The sequence below is a fragment of the Ochotona curzoniae genome, unplaced genomic scaffold (assembly GCF_017591425.1).
Source record: "Ochotona curzoniae isolate NIBS_2020 unplaced genomic scaffold, NIBS_Ocur_1.0 contig_2692, whole genome shotgun sequence".
NCBI lineage: Eukaryota > Metazoa > Chordata > Mammalia > Lagomorpha > Ochotonidae > Ochotona > Ochotona curzoniae.
The window spans coordinates 6,411,098-6,422,080 of NW_024465556.1; the positions used below are offsets into that span (position 1 = coordinate 6,411,098).

General features: G+C 37.2%; 1 pseudogene; it reads right to left on the minus strand.

Moving 5' to 3' along the window:
- Positions 1-8,462: 8,462 nt before the first annotated feature.
- Positions 8,463-9,823, minus strand: LOC121153454 (annotated as a pseudogene).
- Between the last annotated feature and the right edge of the window lie 1,160 nt (positions 9,824-10,983).

Here is a 10,983-nt window from a genome sequence, read left to right on the forward strand (position 1 = left end):
CTGCTCCTATTTTGCACCCATGCTCCCCTTTCTTATGTCTGTCTGTTTCTAGTCTTTACAACAGCATGCTTTCATTTCACTTTGCAATCACAGGTGTAACATTGCATTAGGTAAAGATATCAGGACGAGATGAAAATATTAATGATAACTAGGAACACAGAAAAAAACAAAAAATAACAACAAAAAACCCAAACCTACTGCTCCTCAGGAGTATAAACAAAGATTGTACACAATAATATAATCCAAGAATGTCAGTCTCACATCTATAGATTATATTTTTGATTCTTTGTGAATTAATTATTAAAGACCAGGAGAATCATATGATATTTGTCTTTGTGGGGCTAGTTTATTTCACTGAGCCTAATGATTTCCATTTATTCCACTTTGTTGCAAAAGATAGGATTTAGGATTTCAATTTTTATGGCCCAGTATGATTCCATATTGTAGCATATATATGCATCACATTTTGCTTATCCTGCTATCCACTGGTAGGCCTCCAGGTTGATTACATGTCTTAGCTACTCTCAGCTGAGGGTAGTTAAGACATCTGAAATGTCTCTCCATAGGCTAACTTCATGCGAAAATCATAGGATGGTTGCATGATAGAGTAGATTTATCCCATCTCCAACTGTGATGCCAAGATCCCATACAAGCACTGATTAAAATTTTGGCTGCTGCACTTGTGATCCAACTCCTTACTAATGCAGCTAGGAAGGCAGTAATCTTATTGACTCTACAATCCTTGATATTACCACTAAATCAAACCCAAATATAGCACATGAAATTCCTTCTATTTTCCTGAGAAATTTAGTTCTGTGATGTGAACAAGCAAGGCAAATGAAGATTTTTGCCTGGTTTATTTAGCAATATTTAGTAGATACATTTCTTTGCATTATTCTTTGAATAATTAAAAGGTATTCTAAGGAGGAAAGAAGTAAATATATCATTTATCTAAATGATTGAACAATAAAAAATTGGACCTATATAAGAATATAGGAGCAATATATATTTTTAATATTGAGTTAACTTTTAAAAAACTGTCTTTGGTATGTATAAAATGACATATAATACTGATTTGGTTAAACTTGAAGTGTTGCAAGAAACAAAATATTCTTTAAAAAATGAAAATGAGTCAAGCAAGTATGAGCAAAGTGGAGAATGTTTCCTAAAACAATGGGCATTTATAGATTTTAACTATTGGCCTCTCATATAAAAAAATACCAAATTGTTACACTTTTGTTGATCTTCAGCACTGTTATATAGAAGTAGTTTTCCAATGTATTTTAAAATATAAACAGAACCTAATTTCCAATATATTTCTCAATATGTGCTACAAAGGTCATATACATAAGTCCAAATCTGCAAATCACAATGTCCATGTTTGAGGCATAAACAATTTATGTTTCACAACTCTTCATGTTATGATCATCTTAGTGGATCATTGTTCTATTAACACACATAGAAAAAAAGTTTGCCCAACATTGCTGATTTGTTTAATGACAAATCAAGCTTGTACTATTATTTTAATTCTTTTTCTTAAAGATGTATTTATTTTATTGCAAAGTCAGATACACAGGGAGGAGGAGAGACAGAGAGGAAGATCCCCAAGTGACCAAAACAGCTGGAGCTGCACCAATCCGAAGCCAGGATCCTGGACCCTGGAGCCTCTTCTAGGTCACCCACATGGGTGCAGGGTCTCAAGGTCTTGGAACATCCTCTACTGCTTTCTTGGGCTACAAGCAGGGAGCTAGATGGGAAGCAAGGCTGCAGGGATTAGAACTGGCGCCCATATGGGATCCAGAAGCATTTAAGGTGAGGACTTTAGCTGTTAGGCCTTTGTGCTGGGCCCTGTTTCTTTCATTCTAATCCGTATATATGTGTATATATACACACATAGTGCTAGGGCCAGCAATGGAGTGGAGCAGTTTAAGCTGACAACTTGGTGACAGAATCCCAAATGTACACTGTTTCAACAAATGGTTGACCTGCTCTGCATCTGATCCAGTTCCAAGATAATGTTCCTGAGAAAACAGTGGACCATAACCCAAGTCTTTGTGTCCCTTGCTCCAGATGAGAGACCAAGTAGAAGCTCCAGGATACTGATTCTGACACTGCCTGGTCCTGGTCATCGTGACCATTTGGGAAGTGAACCAAATTGATGGAAGTACTTCTTTTGGTCTCTACCTTTATATAACTCTCCTCTTCAAATAAACACTAAATAAATACACAAACAAACAAATAAACCTGCAACTATGGCTGACTTTCAGTGTCTTTGGAGGACTGGTTGATGAAATTCCAAACACCAAAATACTGAAAGTCCAAATTCCTTACATTAAATGATGCAGTATTTGTGTATACCCTTCTCACATTCTCCTATGAACTTTAACTCATTCCAAGATTACTTGCATCTAATACAAAGTAACCACTATGTAAGCATTTTGTTGTATTGTGTAGGGAATAGTACCAAGAAAAAAAATGACTCCATAAGTTAACTAATTTTTTTTTAAAATATTCCTGATACATAGTTGAAGCCATAGATGTAGAACTTAGGGATAGTTAAGGTTAATTGTAATCTACTACTACATAAATTATTTTCTACTCAATGCACTTAAAAGAAAGTTTCAATGTCAAGACAGTTGAATAAATGACAACATTAGTTCTGTCCCATCAATTCAAATTACTTATCCTGGTGAGTTTTGAATGATCAATAAACACCCCTTCTAAAAATGCTAAATACTATGGCATATTTTTGTTTTAGGAAATCTATTATTTGTTCACATTACATAATCTGATATAAAAAAGAATCAATATCCACCTTGCATCACCATATGGAAACAAATAAGAAAATGGCAACAGAATACAAGTCTACATGGGAAAGTCATATCTGAACATAGATGATTTCAGTTAGATTATGTTTAATGGCAGTAACTCTTGTATTTCCATCTTTCACAGAATTACATTGCTAAGGATTCTGGATACATTTTATTACAAAGATACATTTAAAAGTCTTAGTACATAGGTACCTGAAATGAGATTTGGAATACTCTGTTACAAATACTCCACAGAATTTTCAAAAATAGAAATGAGTTCTTGTGAAAATTGAATTACAAATTCCATAGTGAAACAGATAACATGCTTTCCGAAAGTTCTCCTGTATTAGTGAAAACTAAAGTCATATTCATAGGCAAGTTGAATACATTGGATATAACTATGATTTATTTCATCATTCCCCTGGTTCTTTCAATAAAATGTTCCTCTGTACCAGATGTAACTCACAATTTGTTTCCAGAATTTTCTACCATTGCAGCCATTAAGGCTTTACTCATTGATTTTTTAAAAATTAATTCAGCTCAGATTTTAGTTCTGTTAACAATTAAACACCTGTACTACATAACTTTGTGCTGATCCATTGTGAAAATTTCCAGATTTTGCCATGCACCTCCCATTAAAGTTAATGGTGCTACACTCTAATTTCCCAAATGCAGAGATGAAAATTGTCCCCTGTGCTTAATAACCCTTAAAATTTCCTCCTTGCCATGAAACGCTAATAATCAGATTATGCCACCTGCTATTAGCCCATCCTTATAAAAGAGGGTGAAAGAAACAGAACATACAGTAGGCAACTGTTTCCCTCAAGTAGTGAATCTGAATCATATTGAAATTTTGAACAAAAAAGAGAAAGCATATGCCTCTGTTGAGGCTAAATTTATACATTGGAATCAATATTCTTATATACTTTTAAGCAAATGAGGTTAGCTTGTTTCAATTTTTAAGCCAACAATGGTGAGAAAATTATAAGTTAAAGCCCATGCAAATGATGATATCCTTAACAGCCAAAAGACGCCATGTGCCTTATAAAAAAATAATTTCCTCAAAGACTTTCTCTGACAGTTTCATTTTTTTACATTTTATTATTATTATTATTATCATTTTATGATACAGCTCCATATTCTCTTATCCCCTCCCCAATTCCTCCTCCCCCCCAGATCCTCTATATCATTACTAACATATAGTTCTTCATACACAGTCATATGTCCATCATTGCAGCATGCACAATGGCAGAGAGTTTTATATTTGGAGATAAATACATCTTTTTCTGGAGTTTTATAGAAAAGAAAGAAAAAATGACTTTTTTGTTATTACTTTAAGTGTTACCACTTTGAGGCAATTTTGCTATAATTCTCAATGAGGAAATAATTTGAGTAGGACAATTTCATAAAATGCATGATTTTATTACTCCTAGTTTAAATTACAGCATCTTCTCTACCTTTTCATGATGTACTTTGTGTGGGCCACTTTGTGACTAATCCCTTATGTGACCCTCGCCCTATAGGCCCTGTAACCCCTGTACACTGTGCAACATCAGAAATTTGCCTAAAGGTTCAACACTTCACAGCTCTCACACATTTCTGCTAACTGAAGGAACTTTCTCAGAAATGCAAACAATGGGACAAATTTTTCTTGTTGTTTTGGCAGATTTACACATTATGAAATTCAGAATTACAGGGAAATAAAGATCTTTCATCCATTGGTTCACTCACTCCCTAAGTGATCACAATGGCCAGGACTGTGCCAAGCTGAAGCCGAGTTTCTCCCACATGGGTGGCATGGTCCAAACATGTGGACCACCTCTGGGTGTTCATCCCAAGCCATAAGCACATAGGTGGATGAATGAGAACAAGAACCAGAACCTTTATGGAATGTCAGCATTGCAGGTTTCAGTTTCATCCAGCATGCAACATTGACAGACCCAGAATATCATTCTGACACTTAGTAGGTAGATGACAAGGATCCTGCTAAATGTTCTCAGTGCATAGAACTGTCTCCCATATAGTGAGTGGTTTTACCATGTCATAAACATAATGTTTTCTACATCGAAAGTATCTTCAAGTTTTAAGATAATTTTTTTAAGATAATTTTTTTAAGCTTGACTCCTCTGTAAAACTTTCTGGTAAATGACAGTTCTGCTACAAAAATGTGAGGGACCAGCTTGTGCCACAGTGGGTGAAGCTGCTGCATGCAGCATTAGCATCCCATCTGGATGCTCTGATGGTTAGAATCCAGGCTGCATCAAGCCTGGTTCAAATGTTTGCTAATTTGCTAGAGAAGCAACAGAAGGTGGTCCAAGTGTTGGGCCCCTATACCCATATGGAAGAAAGTTTCTGGATCTGGGCTTTGGATTGGCCCAGGCCAAGCTTGTGGAGTGTGTATAAGCATGTTGAAGATCTCTCTCTCTCTAGATAAAAGATCTCTAACTCTTCCTCTCTCTCCCTTTCTGTCTCACCATATCTCTTGGTGTAACTCTATCTTTCAAACAAATCTTCACATATATGTATGTGTATAGTAAATGTAATAACACTGCAATGCCGTGGCAACTGCTATAAAATCTTGAAAATAATGTGTCCAAATTCAAAATTCTGATATTTAACTTTGCAAATTATAAAAAGACTTGTCAAAATATTACCAATGTTGTATAGAAAAACTATGAAAAAACAAAATAATTACTAGGATGATAATTTAGGTATATTGTCAGGATACTTTAGAAAAAAAAATAGCAGCCCCAGCATGGTGGCTAATCCTTCCCCTGCAAGTGCCCAGATCCCATATGGTCACCAGTTTGTGTACCAGCTGTTCTGTTTCCCATCCATCTCCCTGCTTGTGGCCTGGGAAAACAGTGGAGGATGGCCCAAACCCTTGGGCATCTATACCACTTGTAAGACCTGAAAGAAGCTACTGGTTTCTGACTTTAGATCAGCTCAGCTTTGGTCATTGTGACCATTGGGGGAGTGAACCAATAGATGGAAAAACTTTCTGTCTCTCTTCCTCTCTGTAAATCTGTCTTTCCAATAAAAATAAATAAGGAAAAAAAAAAAGGATAGGCACTTAACACTTAGGCAATCACTTAACTGGAGACATTCATGTTGCTCTCACCAAATATGCTTGTGTTAGAAATTCAGTTTCTTTTAAGTCGAACAAAATGTTTGCTATTAGAAATTAAATCAGAATAATAACTCTTCTGGTAATTGTATTTTCATAAAATTATCCATAATGAAACTTTCCATTTAAAAACCTAAAATATAGGGCTATCAAGATTCAATGTAAAAATAAGATCCTTTTAGCACTTTTTTCAAGTGTATCATTTATAGATTAATATAGTTTTTGCCTTCTATCAATCTTCAAATAAAACAAGTTGCAATTAATGAACTATTCCTAAATACTTCTAATCTCACTTATCCTTCCATGCACTTTTTACTAATTATTTATAATCACATAATTATACATTTGTAGCTTAAGAAAAATTTTCAAGGCAATTTGGGTTGTTTTAGAACAGAGAAAACACTGACATTCTCTTACCGATAGATTACTTCAGAAATTCTGAAAATATGTTAAACACTTTGTTAAGTGAATATTTATAGCCATGTTGTTCTGCCATCAATTAGTACTGCTTTTCACTGTCTAGAAACATAGAACGTTAATCATCAGAAATTTGAAAGTTAAATGTGCAAATAAAGAGGGTAGATAAAAAGATATGACATAATTTGTTTCTCCTAATAAACTGTATTTTCAGCCATGGTGATTGTTGGGTCATGTGGGACTACATAAACATCCAGTTCACTACTCCACCATGGACAAGCTATTGGACATGCCTAACTTCACATGATTCCATGGCATTAGCTGACACTTTACTAGAACTCTTCTACAAAGTCTCTGCATTTGTACCAGGGATAGATAATGAAAGCAAATACTAAGACGAGATTCTGAAGCTGAGCTGGACTACCAGTTTGTTGGCTGATAATAAAGAACTCCATATTAGCAGTAGGCAGAACATGGATAACTTTTGGCGCAATGTTATAGTATAACTTTAGACTTTATCTGGTGATGAATGCACTAGTGCACTCATGGGGAAAAAGAAACACAACTAACTGGCAGGAGGAATTTGAGGATCACAAGGCAGACAAAAACTGTAAGGGCAATGAGCTTGGATAGCTGTAGGGTCAAACAAGGCTCTAGGGAAATATGGTGAAAGGCTAGGACTGGTAAATCATCCATCAAAATCTGTGTGCACACAGACAATGCCTCTTTTCTGGAATTAAGTCTCTCACATTCAGTAGTGCATGGACAAATAAAGTTGTATGTCAGGCCAATCTGTTTTATCACAAACACAACACAACTCAGGAGAAAGTTAAATTCTCAGTGTAGGCTGATCTGCTTTTCTAACATTAAGACACTAAACACAGAATTGGGCACTCGTTTGGGGGCAAGACTGAACTTCATAAATTCCCCACAAAGATTCATGGGCCTGAGAGAGTGACCCACATTTCCTAGTTAGGATCTAGTGTTACATGCTTGAAGGGAGTACAGATACCACTCCCATGCCAGATCATATGATAATTCTATAGATAGCCCCACTCTCACCCCTGTGCAACAGACCAGTAATTAATATCCAGGCCTGTAATAGAATTCCCACTAAGTTTAATCATAGTTGGCATCAACAAACATTAAATGGCATTAATAATTCTATAATTTTCCTTGGGTTCTTAATTATACTTCATGAAAAATTTACTGTTATGCCTTTATCGTTAATAAAATTTCTTCTACAATTGAGAAACAAATAGATTTGCAAGAACTGACCCTTTAATTAGGGATCCCACATCAATGTCAAAATATCTCTGGTAAAAATATCATTAAGGGAACATTTTTGGTCTAGGCATACATGAAATTTCCCTTATACTTTAACAGAAAACCATCTCTTGAATATATGGGGATTCAATTAGATTTTCTTGCCACATCTAATCTTAAAGTAAGAGTGAACTGAAAAGCATATATTAAATAGCCTGTGAATAGATAGCAGAGATCTCTTTTACCATTTTATCTGATGTATATTCTAACTTTTCTTTACCTTGGTCAATTCACTTTTCCTAGCTCCTTCGGGGAAAACAAAACAAAACAAAATTAAAACAAACGCCTTGATTGATAGGCTGAACCAGATATATGATTTTGCAGTTCAAAACAGTATGTGGTGCCTTGTTCAAACCCACAGCATCTCCATTGACTGTTTTCCTTTACACATTATTTACTTGTTCCCTGGAAATTTTAATAGCAAAGAATATAACATATGAAGAATACATAGTGAGAAGGCTGGCATTGTATGAAATCAATAAGTGATAGAAAAATTCCCAAGTTTTCTCTTAGAAAACCATTTTCCTTTTATATAATTATTGAATTACAAAAGAGGGGAGTACATAAGATGAAAGCAGAATAAGTTAACAATGCTAAACATAATATACACAATTGTCTATGGTCCTTGTTCCCAATCTTATGTGCCTTTTTCAATGTAAATAAAATGTTTAAGATTAGCTTGCCTGTGATAAAGGTCATGGTCACTGCTCAATACTGATTCAGTTAAAATTTGCATCAGTGATGGGTAGCTATTTTTTTCTTTTAATATGATGAGTTTTATTAAGGCTACAATCTTTTTAGCGCTATATCCTATCCCAACCTGGGAAACTGGCCACCCTGCTCCTTGAGTCTCACTTCTTGTCCTCCTTCTTGTCTTTCTTGCCACTCTTGGTGGCCTGGGAGGCTAGGGAGCCCATGACATTTCGAATGGCTTCACTGTTAGGATCCACTCCTGGAAGGTTCTCCAGGATGCTCGGAAGGAACTCGGGGCCATGCATCACGTCGTAATCATCCTTCTCCTTAGCCAGATCAGACGTGTCCATGGCTGAGCTGGCATCCAGGTCCGCTGACTCGGCCTGGCCAAACTCTGTGCCCTGCAGAGACATCTGCATGGCGTACGTGATCTGCTCCTCTTCTGTCATGTTGCTCTGGTCCAGGAGCCGGAGCAGCTGAACTCCTGCTGGCTTATGGTCATCTTCAGCAGGGCGTTATCCGAGTCTTCAGCCCCAGCCATGGCTATACCAGCCTCTACATTATAGGCAGGCACTGCCCACTGGGCCTCTTTTTCTTCCATAGAGACGTGCAGGGCCAGTGCCAGCTCAGGGTCAGCACTGAGATCCACTCCACACTCAAAATCACCGGCTTCCAGGCCCAGCATGACGTCACCTTCCCCAACCAAGAACGGAGAGATGATGAGCCTGTAGTCCAGGCTGGGTCCAGGTTGCATTGTCACCAGGTGAGAATCAGTTCCATCTTTGCCATTCAGTGTGTTTACAAAGGCTGTCAGCTTTTCTGTGTTCACTTCATCTTAATGAAAATTGACAGTGTCAACACTGACTTTTACCTTCTTGAGGTGCTTAGTCAGCTTCACCAGATCCTTCTCCTTATCCTCTACCGAGCTCCCAATGTGCATCTTATGATTCTTGTCCTGCCAGTGCTGGTGCTTCAGGGCCAGGAGGGACATGGGGTTGCCAGTACAGAAGGTGATCTTGCCCTTGGGATGCAAGGTGTGGAGCTTGGAGAGGACAAGACAGATGTCAGTGATGAGCGTGGTCAGCACACCATAGTCATTGGCCAGCATGTTGAGGCTCACGCTGTTCTCTGGCTTGCTGCAGGTCTATGAATGGCACAAGATGTTGATGGTGTCCTGCTGGGCCTACAGTCAGGTGGCCAGGAAGTCCTAATTCTGCATGTACTTGCTATTGTCCACGCAAACCACAAACCATAGTTCTTTCCACCACCTTCTTGTCACCCTCCTCCCTCCCCAACCTTCAACTCAATGGGCATTTTCTGTGGCAATTAAAATGTCACTTAACTTGCCTGTAACATCAGAGTGTCTATGGTTGAGCCCTCTGGATCTGCTCCTGGGTTCAGCTTTTCTGCCCTCGTGTATCCCAGGGGGCAGGTGATCACTCAAGTACATGAGGCGGTGTCATGCATGTTGGAGACACTGAGGAAGTTCCCAGTTCCCCAGTTTAGGCTGGCCCAGTCCCACACATAATGGATATTTGAAGAGTACATCAACAAATGGGAACTCTGCTTCTGCTTCTCTGGCTTCCAGAGCAGAATGTGTATGTATGTATGTATACACACACATATATGTGTGTCTGTATTTATATATGTTATATATAAATATATTATATATATATGTTATATATATGTTATATATAAATATATTATATATTATATATAAATATATAAATCAGGACAAAATTTGTTAATACTCATGGGTGTGCCTTGCTCATGGGACTGTTTTTTTTACCATATGTACCATACATGTAATGGAATTAAGGCTTTAAAAAGCTTTTCTATTTCTTACATTTGTAATTTTCAAACACAATTTTGACTGATTCCCAAAAGCAAGTCTCTTAAGCAAAGATGCCTCAATTGCTTCTGCAAGAAGACTACTCTACTTCTAATAAGTTTGAATTCTTTAGGTTCTAACTATACCTTTTGGGAACTTTTTATTGAGCAAAAACTTTCTTCAAAACTGAAAGCTAAGGTAAAAAACATGGCACCAATTTAATTTTAAAATGGGAACATCTGACATTAGTGAAATAAAATGGAACACACCATGGAATTTAAAAAAAAAATTTCAAACAGCTATTAAAACTCTTCCTCATTTCTTATGCTTCAGTGCAGATGATATTTTGATAATTCTCTCTAAAAGGGACAGAAGCTACACTGCTTCTAAGAGACAGAATGCAAACAAAGAAAAAAAGCCTCATGCTCCAATTCTTTTTAATTAATTTATTTGAGAGGAAAAGAGAGGGACTGAGATATCGAATTCCTATTTACTCATTAACTCCCAAAATGTCCAATATCATCTAGAGCTGGGCCAGGCCAAAGGTGTTGGGAATTCAGTCTTGGTCTCTCACAAAGGCAGGAGAATCCAAATTCCTTGAGTGATCACCTGCTACCTTCCAGCGTTTGCATTAGTAGGAAGGTAGAGCAGAAGGCTGGAGCCAGGCCTAGAACCCAGGCAGTCACGTGTAAGCCAGGCATCTTCACTGGTGTCTTCACTGCCTGGCAACTGCTTGTCACTTCCTCAGCTTTAACCTGCATTTTCTTGAGACAAGCTTT